General features: G+C 58.4%; 1 protein-coding gene across 1 annotated transcript in view; it reads left to right on the plus strand.

Moving 5' to 3' along the window:
* The window catches only part of ARG1 (arginase 1), a 334,173-nt gene that overhangs the window by 149,272 nt on the left and 172,564 nt on the right, over positions 1 to 12,337 (plus strand). The window lies entirely within an intron of this gene.

Consider the following 12,337-nt stretch of genomic DNA (forward strand, 5'->3'; position numbering starts at 1 on the left):
TTGCATCCACCCACATAGTGAATGCAATCACATGACACAACCCCAATGCCAAGTATGCAAAAGAACACATGTCCGTCACACACACATACACAATGGGTGCAAGTGAATGTCAAAACCCATATCATGACATGTAACAAACCAATGAGAAAATAACACAAGTGTAAGAAAATATAAAAAATGTATTAAATACCAAAAATAAGTGAATTTCTCAAACATACAACGATGTGGCTAAGTAAATAAATGGTCCATGTCCGAGAACAAAAGTGATAAACAAAAAAACAAAGGAAAAAAAAATTAAAATGAATTTGTCCAAAGCAATATCATGTAATAGGAAATTAATGAAAAACCATTACGTCATGGTGAAAACAATAAGAAATTAAAAAAATGTATCTCCCAAAAAAACAAACTATATACAGGAATGTTCCAGGGTCCATGAGCCCAACACCAAAAATGAAACCTACCACTAACTAATGAAAAATATATGTACAAAAAAGTGGCCATTGTCCGAGCGGTCCAAAATAATAAAAATAAATAAAGGAAACCTAGCACTAACTAACTAAATAACTATATACAAAGGCAGCGGGCAAGTCCTGCGGCTCACTTGGTGATGTTGCTGGCCAGGGCATCATCGAACTCCATGTCGATGTCCTGGAGGCGGGACTCTGTCCTGGCCCCGAGGTCTCGCAGGGACAACCCCATGTCCACCTCAAACTCCCTGCGAGCTTCCTCGAGGCACTCAGCCCGCCTCAATGCCCGACGCATGGAGAACTCCGCCCTGACCATGGCGAGCCGCTCCTCTTCCGCCCGCTGCCGCTCCGCACCTATCCGCTGGCCAAACTCCTCCCACACGGAACACACCACCATCCCAGGGTTGCCCTGCCCTCCGGCCGATGCCTGCCCCTCGGATCTTGATGGCCCCGAGCCATGATGCCTCCCACGTCGAGCCCGCTGCTGCCTCCGACGCCACTGCCTCTGCCAGCACGACGGCATCCAGGCTGATGGAAACCACCGACGCCGTCGTGCACGTGCCCTGCCCGATGATGCCGTCACATCTTCCATCTGCTGGGGTCCACTTGCTGTGTTGTCCACCCCTGCTGGACCTCCGACTCCCAACTGTGGCAGGGATGGGATCCCCACCGAGCTGGCTGCATTGGTCGGGGCAGGTCCACAGGGGGCCCTGGTGGCATCTGGGCCGGAAGACGGCAAGGAGAACGACCGGTGGATAGCCTGCACTGAGGAGGAGAGGGCCGTCAGATTGGCCAACACATGCAGGAAACCCCCGAACATGGCCGATCCCAATTGGGCCACGTCGGCACGGTGCACTTCGTGATGACGTGCGTGCTCCTCCCGGGAAGCACGCACGTCATCACGAATCACAGCCGTGCGCATCGCGACCCCAATCAGGACCTTCTCCACGCGGCCAGGGGTTACCACGTCCGCAGGTGGAGGGGAGTCAGGTGACATGGACATCCCCTCTACCTGCGGACGGGCCTGGGACGGGGCATCCCTGCTGGTGCATGGTGGTGCACTCACAGGGTCAGGGACAGTGACATGCACAGGCCCCTCCACGGTGACCTGTGCTGCCTCCTGCCCCTGGCCCTGGACTGCACCACTTGCACCAGCAGGGATGCTCCCACCAGGCCCCATGTGTGCACCAGTGTCGGCCTCCTCCTCCTCTGTGCAAACCACCAACCTGGATGGCTCCTCACCGTCTCCCGCCGTAGCAGGCCCCTGTGGGGGCTCACCCACCCCTTCCGCTGCAGCCGTGGGGGCATCCCCGCCGCCTTGCTCCACAGCGCCGTCTCCGCCCTCTTCTTCACTAGCCGCTGCGTAGAGGGAGACAAAGGACACAAGCATCAGGCTACTGTACAATGGTCCCCTAGACAGGAAGCAATAGCAGATGAGCACCACTGTCAAAGTACACTTCCATCATGTCCCTCCACAACACATGGGTCAGTCCAGGCAAAACACACACAGTAACAGGCATGGTGCATGCCATGGACATTTCCATGCATGTCCAATGGACTCTAGAAACATTCAATGATATGTAACTCACATGCATCATGGCTCATGCATATCACATGCACACACTTCACCTCAGTCACATCCATCTGGCCCCAAACACACCTAACACAGGCGAAACAAGGGTAAGTTGGGTGCGTCACTGAATCTGTGCATTGTCACACACATGTGTCATGCATCCATGGCATGCACAAGTCACAGACACGCAGGTCAGGCACACAGACATGGCTACCATATATGTACCTGGCATCAGCACCCATCCTTCACCCCCATCCATGTCCAGGTACAGAGACTGGCATGCTCTCATGTCCAAAATCTGCATAGGGCTCCCCATGCCGCATTTCAACACATGCAACAACCATGTGGGTCACACATCACTGGTCGCACATGCATTACCATGATGTCCCTGCACACATACATGCATACATGGCCCATGGCACACATACAGGCAAGTATCATAGAACCAGCACACCGCAACATGCCCTGTCTCACACAGTAATGCTTGGACACATACCGCTCAACTCCAGACGGGCCTCCCTCTCAAGGACCTGGGCGTGGAGCGCTGGGCGTACGCGTTCCAGGACCCTCTTCTGGATGGAACTCATGCGGCCCCGGCCCCCCTCCACGAGGCGCCGGGCCTTCACAAGGGTCCTGGACCTCAAGTCCTCCCAGCGCTTCTTGATCTTCTGGACGTTGCGGGTTGCCACCCCCTCCGCGTTGATGGCAACCACACAGTCGGCCCAGATCCTCTCCCGTCCTTCCTTGCTGGCGCGGGACGATCCAAAGAGGGCATCATACTGCCCCAGGACATGCTCCACCAGGACACCAACTTCAGTGGCAGTGAAGCTGGTGCCCCTCTGCCCCTCTGGCCTGGGGTTGCCACTGGTGCCAGATGTGGAAGTGCCCGACATGGCAACCCCAGAGGCAGGTGTGGGTGGGCAACTGGGTCCTGGGGCTGGGCTGTGGAGCGATGTAATCCCAGTTGGGAGTCTTCAGTTCCAGCAGGGGTGGACACAGCAACTGGACCCCTGCAGATGGCTGATGTGCAGGCACCAAATGGCAGGGCACGGTGGCAGCAGGCAGGCAGGCAGGCAGGCAGGCAGCAGCAGATAGCACGTGGGAGGCTGCTCGGGGCACTGGGGGGCAGTAACTCGGCCTTCTGGGCAGGAGCGTGGTGTTCCGTGTGTATTCGGGTGGCCAGCTTGATACGGAGTGATTTGGCACGTGAAAATCCTGCACGTCAGCGTGAAATCCGAGGAAAGGCCCTTAGCGCGTAAGCGCGTCAGCACGCATACGCGATTCTATTGGACCAGAGTCCCTCAGCGCGTAAGCGCGTCTGACGTGACCCGCACGGGCGTTCCCCACTCAGCACGTGATGACGGAACACACGTGGAAATACTGCACGTCAGAGTGTCATCGCGTGATTGGCCTATGTACGTGTATTTCATTGCGTGTAATTGGACAAAAGTGCGCGTACACGCGATTGGCCTATGTACGTGTATTTAATGGGTGCGCGGCCACTTACACACGCAAGTACGTCAGCGAACCTGTATCCCGTGGTGCGTGTGAATTTCCACACGCTATTGGACTGGGAACTGGATTCCAGGGGTGCGCGGGTCACACGCTCGCCTAGAACACGCGCAAAGCATAAAATTGCGGACTTTAACAATAACAAGCTCAGACGCCAGGATGAACATACCGTTCCTAGCAGCAGTGGCAGTGGGCTACCAAAGGAGGAGGAGGAGGATAGTCAGGGCCAGAATATTCACACCCAGAACCAGCCTTTTCGGGATGCCTGATGACCAGGTGTATGGGAGGTACAGGTTTCCACCACACATCATACTGGACCTGGTGACTGAGTGGGAGGATGACCTCACATCACCCACCCTGTGCTCCCAAGCACTCAGCCCCCTGGAGAAGGTCCTCAATGTACTGCACTTCTTAGCCACTGGATCATTTCAGCGGACAAGTGCCATAGTGGGTGGGGTGTCACAGGCCACCCAGTCACGCTGCCTACACCAGGTCTTGAACATCATGACTGCACGCCCATCAGTCCGCAGGCACATATACCTGCCCAGAACACCTGCAGAAAGGCATGCTGCCGCCCTGGATTTTTACGGAGTGGCACGATTCCCCAAAGTGCTAGGTGCCATCGACTGCACCCATGTGGCTCTACGTCCCCCCAGGGCATCAGAGCACATCTATAGGAACCGCAAGCACTGGCATTCCATCAACGTGCAGGTAGTATGTAATGCCAAGGGAATCATCACCTCAGTATATGCCAACTATCCCGGGTCCACCCACGACAGCTTCATTTACCGAATGTCCACCCTATGCCGGGACATAGATGCTGGGCGGCATGGCGATACATGGCTGCTTGGTGAGTATGTATGCCACTGCACATGCATGCATGTTGGATACTGAGCAAGGTCACAACCCCACCAATGATACCAATCACCACCTCCACAGGGGACAGTGCCTACCCTCTCAGCCCCCACATGATGACGCCAATTCGGAACCCCACCACGCCACCCCAGGTAAGATATAACACAGCCCACATTACAACCAGGGGCATAGTGGAGCGCACATTCGGAGTGCTAAAGTCACGCTTTCGCTCCCTTGACCGTTCTGGCGGGCAGCTGTTATACGCTCCCCCAGTAGTGTGCAGGATCATAGTGGCAGCATGTGTCCTGCACAACGTTGCAACACGCCGGGGCCTGGCCGTGGACATGGTGGTGGCCCCACATCCCCAACCACATGCACAGCCGCTGCGCATGGGAGGGGAAAGGGCACGGGGGGAGGCAGCCCGTACACAGCTAGTGGCTAATTACTTCACATAGAAATCACACCCCTGTGGAGTGCACACTGCCCTGGCACATTCCATCTGACAATCAATGATGACTCAACCTGACACTGATCCTGAATGTCTGGAGAATGAACCGGGAATACCATGTCAGCCTGAGATTGTTCACCTGGAAGTGTCACAATGTGTGCATCCCTACCCACACAGACACCACCAATGCAGTTTTGTGAAGTTACACATTGAAGCAGCTAAAATGAATACCCACTTGCAAAATGCAACAAGAGGACAGTGCCATGTCAGCCAACCCAACCCCAGCACCGCCACACGACACACCGTGCCATGTCATGCTAATTGCAGGTAAACAAAGTAATCCCCACAACATGACATCAGTCTCACTATGTACAGTGGCACTATTAGAAACCTGCAACACCTGAAATGCTCACAGCAATGCCGGACCAACAACATACTTGAGCACGTAGTACCATTAACATGACATCACAAATGTTACATATTAGTAGTCTCACCACCTGGAAATGCCTGCACTCCCACCACTACCAACTGTGCAGTGTTGTCGCCATGTAGAGTTGTAGGTGCACTGCTGCCAACATGGTCCCCATCTCCAGACTAGAGGTCCTTGTGTGGACATGAGGAAGGGACCTGCAAATTGGGAGGTAGACACAGAAGAAGAGTTACACATCAATGCAACATGCAGTGTACAACACAACAGCAATATGCACTATGAATGTATACACAGTATTGACTACAGACTGGCCACACAGCTCATGGGAGTCCAACGTCACTGTGTAATTCACTGTCACTTGGGCACACCCTTTGCAAGCCCATGGAAACGGGAAGCAGGAGGGGTGTGTGTGACTCAAACCCAAGCATCTGAACCAAATACATTACAAGCCTGCATGTGCCCAGCCACAATGCAGCGTATGCCCACAGGAACCACGGAAGCCAACAGATCGAAGCCAACAGATCGAAGCCAACAGATCGAAGCCAACAGATTGTCCCAAAAAAATTGGGAATAAAAGAAATAAAAATAAAAATAAAAATAAGAAACAATCAAAAATGGCCATTGATGGGCCCGGGGGGGTTGGGGAGGACACCCAGGAGGTCCGAGGACAGGATGCACACCAGAACCCACCTGCGTGGATCCTGGGAAGATAAAACACCTCCATGGGCTCATGGCCCACACGGCTACCCTATTGTGGGAGTATCACTGCTGTCGCTATTATCACCCTGTGCAGCTGCATCCGGAGGTGGTTGCACTATGGGAGGCAGCCCACGCAAGGCCCTAGTCTGCTCCTCCATGGCTGCAAGCATGCGGGTGTGGTAGGTCTGGTTCTGGAGGATGAGTGTGCGGAGGTCCCCATGCAACAACTCACGGGATGGCCGGACCTCCGCCCTCGTTGCCTGCATCTCAGCTGAGAGCGTACGGGTGAGACGCTCCAGCTGCTGTTCTGTCCTTTGGTGTGTTGAAGCCTCAAGCTCAACAAGAGTCGTCCTGAGGTGAAGGAGCTCCTGCCTCAGGGCTTCCCTGTGGCCCTGGGACTCAATGGAGATGGCCTCCTGCAGAGTCGCCAGTGCCGCCCGCCTGTCCCTGTTGGACCCCAACATGTCCTCCCTGTGTGACTGGCAGATGGAGTCGGTTGCCTGCTCTAGTCGCTCCATCAGCCTTTCTGGGGGGACAATGGAAGTGGCCACCCTATCCATGGCCTGAGCCATCATCTCGGATGATGCAGCCTGTTGGGTAGCCATACCGTAAATGGATTGCTCCCATGCGGTATTGCCGGGTGGCGTACGGCCACCACGTCGGCGGGCACCACACCTGTCTGGGGCAAGGCGAACTGCGCCTTGCTGTGCCGGCAATGCCTGAGGCTGCAGGACTGCATTCCCCCTCTGATCTGCTGGCCCAGGAACAGGATCAGATGTCGCGGAGTGTGACCCTGCATCCGTAACCACCGAAGGCGTAGCTGCCAACACTGACATCCCCATGGAGGGTACTGACCCTGGTGCAGGTGGGTGAGACAGAACAGAATCCCTCCCTGGAACACTCACCTGCGACGGCACGTAGGTCTCATCCGAATCAACACCTGAGTACAGCTCGGGGGAGGTGCAGCCAGAGACACCCCTTGAGAGCACGACCTGCAGCACTTGTGGGTTCTCCCCCACCACCACACCACGTCCCTCACTGGTGGTTGGTCGGCCCTGGGACACCTCCTGGGTCTGCACCATCTCCACAACCCCAGCAGTATCAGGTGCGTCTTCCCCTGCAAAGACATGAAAACAAAGAAATGGAAACAGGCATTAGCACCATGGCACACATTGAGGGCTGAGAAGCAAGAGAACCAGTACTTGATTGACACATGTCCCACATGACTAAAACCCTCCCATGCATGCACCCTCACTGCGTATGAAGTGCAGGCAAATGGCACACACTGATGACACCAAGATGGAAGATGAACAAATTTTCTGCATGCTGCCTGGCAGTGGCATCACACATTGGCCTGTGATTGGCAGGTGAAACACACATGCCGTCACACAGATGGCATGTACCATTGCTATTGAGTGAAGATGGAGAGGAGGGAAGCACCTATTCATTCAGTCCAGTTCCCGCATGTAATAGCTTTTCTGATTCTAACAGGTCAGATTTTTCACCTGGAGCTGCCAGTCTGAAATGGTCCAATTGCACAGGGACATGTGTGTACAAATGATATCCAGGTAACAAAGTCACTCCACTTTACCATACCCATGTCAGACATGTGACTAGTGGACAGCGACATGCCTAGTGAAAGTGGTGGAATGCAAACAAACTGACTGAATGAACAGTGAAAAAGAAGCAAATATGTTGTGTCAAGGTGACACTTCAAGGGCAACTGGCGTGCAGTTGTGCTAGATGTCTACTGTTGGCAGAAGGGATACTGCTATGGCCAAATGCAGCTGCGCAGGAAGGATTGCATGAAGCACATGGCTGACCCATACGACTCAGGCGCACACACTCTCACCTGGCACCCGAACAGAAGCCCTCACACACACACCATGCACATGGATGACACACACATGCATGTGCACTCACCGGACAATGCCTCGTAATCAGCCAGATCTCCCACGCCTTGGATCTGTTCCTCCGTGACGTAGGTCCCAGCGACTGACTCATGTGGAGTGAGTTCCATGTCTACTACTGGAGACCCACCTCCAGTCACTGGAGTTGCGGCATGACTTGATTCCAGCTTACTCTTTGCCCTGCGCTTTAGGTCATTCCAGCGCTTATAGCAATCATTGGCTGTGCGCCTCACGATTCCAAGGGCACTTACGATGTCCGCAACGGTCTGCCAGTGTGCCTGGCGTTGTGCAGGTGTGGTCTTGGATCCTGCAACAATGACCATCTCGTTGTCATGTCCGGACACATACTCGACAAGTGCATTCAGTTCGTCATCCGTGAAGCTGGGCTTCCTGGACGGGCCGGACTGTGTAGCCGTGTCTGGGGCATCAGCCTGTGCCGGACGAGCACTCTTCCTCTTCCGCTTGGAAGGTGGTGGTGATCCTGAGTGTCCTGCGCCGCTCTGGACACTAGGGGCAGGAGCCCTGGTGGACTCTGTATCAGGAGTGTGGGATTGCACACTCAGCATGGGAGTTGGTGCAGGCATTGGCTCTAGTGTGATGGTGTCAGGGGGAATGTCAGCAGCATGGACTAGGACCGACACTGTCCTGGCTGGGTGTGTGAGGGCTGGGGTGGATGGAGCCGCAGCTGCCCCTGCAGCCTCTCCGCCCTGCCTCCTTGGTGCAGCAGATGACCTTGCTGCCCCAGATCCACGTGGCATGATGGCATCAACGTGCACCAGCGCACGTGTCGTAGCCCTGCTGACCTGGAAGTCAGCCATGGAGTCAGCCAGGTCTGGTGCCACAATGGGCTGGTCCAACAAGGGCTGAGCATGGATGGTGTCAGCCACTTCAGCCTCAACGGGAGGGGGGGGAGGGGGGGGATGATGGGTGCCCTTGACTGGTCCTCCACACATGGGGGGACAGGCTCACCCTGCAAGTTACGACCACGTCCCCTACCGGATCCACCACGGCCACCACTTGTGGCTCTTCCACCTTTGCCACCCTTACGGAATCCTCGCCTCCCAGCCATGGCACTGATATTAATGTGCGTATGGGAGTGGCTGTAGACAATTGTCCTGGCCAATTGGGGGTCAAAGGGGTTGGGTACCAGATGGTAATTGTACCCTAGTGCTCTAGCACGGCTGATTGTAACCCCTGGGGATAGATGACGGGTCACGCAACGCACAGGAGGCCCAAAAAAGGGAGATGACGTGCACGCAACCCCTCCTAGACCACGTGTGCAGAAAGAAAAACCTGCACTACGCTGTGGCACCCAGTAACACAAGAATGAACGTATGCGTGTCACACGCAGCCTAGAATGACCTCTGAAGGGGTAGGCTACACACGGGGCAAGCACAGAAGTTGGATACGTGCGTGACTCACCGTCTGCCAGGTAAAAGAGCGTGAAAAATGAGCGCGTTTGGCTGGCTAGACCCCCGCCAAAAGAAGATGTGTACGCTGTCTGAGAAGACAGGACAACAGTAGAAGGGGACACTGTTTGAGGGAACAGGCCCAGGTAAACCAGTAAAAGAGAAAAAAGAGAAAAAGCTGTCAGAGGTAACAGGGAATACGAACTGGAAACGCCGTGAAGTAAATCGCGTGTGAAACGACAAGAAGTACAGAATTCACCCACTCGCTCTCCACGAAAAGCACGTACAAGGAAATGGTGTTCTACATGTACCTTATATACAGGCCCACACGTTCAGCGTCACTTACGCGGCGTGTACGTTCACCAATCACACGCTTTGTCACTCCTGCGTGTAGATCCATTTTCACCAATCACACGCTTTGTCACTTCTGCGTGTAGATCCATTTTCACCAATCACACGCTTTGTCACTTCTACGTGTAGATCCATTTTCACCAATCACACGCTTTGACATTGGGACGTGTCACGCAACAATTTCCTGCACGTGCAGGTGACTATAGGCGCGCATATGCTGTTGACGGGTTTACGCGCTAAGGGCCTTTGCTGACGTGTGGGATTTCACTCCCTATCAGGCTGTCCACGCGTTCACACACGAGAGACCACGCTCCTGGCCAGGAGGCCAAATTACTGCCCCCCAGAGCCCTGAGCACGCTCCCACCTGCCATCTGCTGCTGCCTGACTGCCTGCTGGCCACGTGCCCCACAGTGCTGGTGGGTGGGGGTGTTGGGAGACATGGGTGGGGGCCTGGTGGAGGGTGCCCCTGGTGGCGGGGGGGGGGTGGGGGTGGTGGGAGACATGGGTGGGGGCCTGGTGGAGGCTGCCCCTGGTGGCGGGGGGGTGGGGGTGGTGGGAGACATGGGTGGGGGCCTGGTGGAGGCTGCCCCTGCACTGCTGGGGGTTGGGGGTGGTGGGAGGCATGGGTGGGGGCCTGGTGGAGGCTGCCCCTGCACTGCTGGGGGTTGGGGGTGGTGGGAGGCATGGGTGGGGGCCTGGTGGAGGCTGCCCCTGCACTGCTGGGGGTTGGGGGTGGTGGGAGGCATGGGTGGGGGCCTGGTGGAGGCTGCCCCTGCACTGCTGGGGGTTGGGGGTGGTGGGAGGCATGGGTGGGGGCCTGGTGGAGGCTGCCCCTGCACTGCTGGGGGTTGGGGGTGGTGGGAGGCATGGGTGGGGGCCTGGTGGAGGCTGCCCCTGGTGGCGGGAGGGTGGGGGTGGTGGGAGACATGGGTGGGGGCCTGGTGGAGGCTGCCCCTGGTGGCGGGGGGGTGGGGGTGGTGGGAGACATGGGTGGGGGCCTGGTGGAGGCTGCCCCTGCACTGCTGGGGGTTGGGGGTGGTGGGAGGCATGGGTGGGGGCCTGGTGGAGGCTGCCCCTGCACTGCTGGGGGTTGGGGGTGGTGGGAGGCATGGGTGGGGGCCTGGTGGAGGCTGCCCCTGCACTGCTGGGGGTTGGGGGTGGTGGGAGGCATGGGTGGGGGCCTGGTGGAGGCTGCCCCTGGTGGCGGGAGGGTGGGGGTGGTGGGAGACATGGGTGGGGGCCTGGTGGAGGCTGCCCCTGGTGGCGGGGGGTTGGGGGTGGTGGGAGACATGGGTGGGGGCCTGGTGGAGGGTGCCCCTGGTGGCGGGGGGGTGGGGGTGGTGGGAGAAATGGGTGGGGGCCTGGTGGAGGCTGCCCCTGCACTGCTGGGGGTTGGGGGTGGTGGGAGGCATGGGTGGGGGCCTGGTGGAGGCTGCCCCTGCACTGCTGGGGGTTGGGGGTGGTGGGAGGCATGGGTGGGGGCCTGGTGGAGGCTGCCCCTGCACTGCTGGGGGTTGGGGGTGGTGGGAGGCATGGGTGGGGGCCTGGTGGAGGCTGCCCCTGCACTGCTGGGGGTTGGGGGTGGTGGGAGGCATGGGTGGGGGCCTGGTGGAGGCTGCCCCTGCACTGCTGGGGGTTGGGAGTGGTGGGAGGCATGGGTGGGGGCCTGGTGGAGGCTGCCCCTGGTGGCGGGAGGGTGGGGGTGGTGGGAGACATGGGTGGGGGCCTGGTGGAGGGTGCCCCTGGTGGCGGGGGGGTGGGGGTGGTGGGAGAAATGGGTGGGGGCCTGGTGGAGGCTGCCCCTGCACTGCTGGGGGTTGGGGGTGGTGGGAGGCATGGGTGGGGGCCTGGTGGAGGCTGCCCCTGCACTGCTGGGGGTTGGGGGTGGTGGGAGGCATGGGTGGGGGCCTGGTGGAGGCTGCCCCTGCACTGCTGGGGGTTGGGGGTGGTGGGAGGCATGGGTGGGGGCCTGGTGGAGGCTGCCCCTGCACTGCTGGGGGTTGGGGGTGGTGGGAGGCATGGGTGGGGGCCTGGTGGAGGCTGCCCCTGCACTGCTGGGGGTTGGGAGTGGTGGGAGGCATGGGTGGGGGCCTGGTGGAGGCTGCCCCTGGTGGCGGGAGGGTGGGGGTGGTGGGAGACATGGGTGGGGGCCTGGTGGAGGCTGCCCCTGGTGGCGGGGGGGGTGGGGGTGGTGGGAGGCATGGGTGGGGGCCTGGTGGAGGCTGCCCCTGCACTGCTGGGGGTTGGGGGTGGTGGGAGGCATGGGTGGGGGCCTGGTGGAGGCTGCCCCTGCACTGCTGGGGGTTGGGGGTGGTGGGAGGCATGGGTGGGGGCCTGGTGGAGGCTGCCCCTGGTGGCGGGGGGGTGGGGGTGGTGGGAGACATGGGTGGGGGCCTGGTGGAGGCTGCCCCTGCACTGCTGGGGGTTGGGGGTGGTGGGAGGCATGGGTGGGGGCCTGGTGGAGGCTGCCCCTGCACTGCTGGGGGTTGGGGGTGGTGGGAGGCATGGGTGGGGGCCTGGTGGAGGCTGCCCCTGCACTGCTGGGGGTTGGGGGTGGTGGGAGGCATGGGTGGGGGCCTGGTGGAGGCTGCCCCTGGTGGCGGGAGGGTGGGGGTGGTGGGAGACATGAGTGGGGGCCTGGTGGAGGGTGCCCCTGGATGGTGGGGGCTGGGGGTGGTGGGAG

The sequence above is a fragment of the Ambystoma mexicanum genome, chromosome 4q (genome assembly GCF_040938575.1).
Source record: "Ambystoma mexicanum isolate Mex_15411 chromosome 4q, UKY_AmexF1_1, whole genome shotgun sequence".
Lineage (NCBI taxonomy): Eukaryota > Metazoa > Chordata > Amphibia > Caudata > Ambystomatidae > Ambystoma > Ambystoma mexicanum.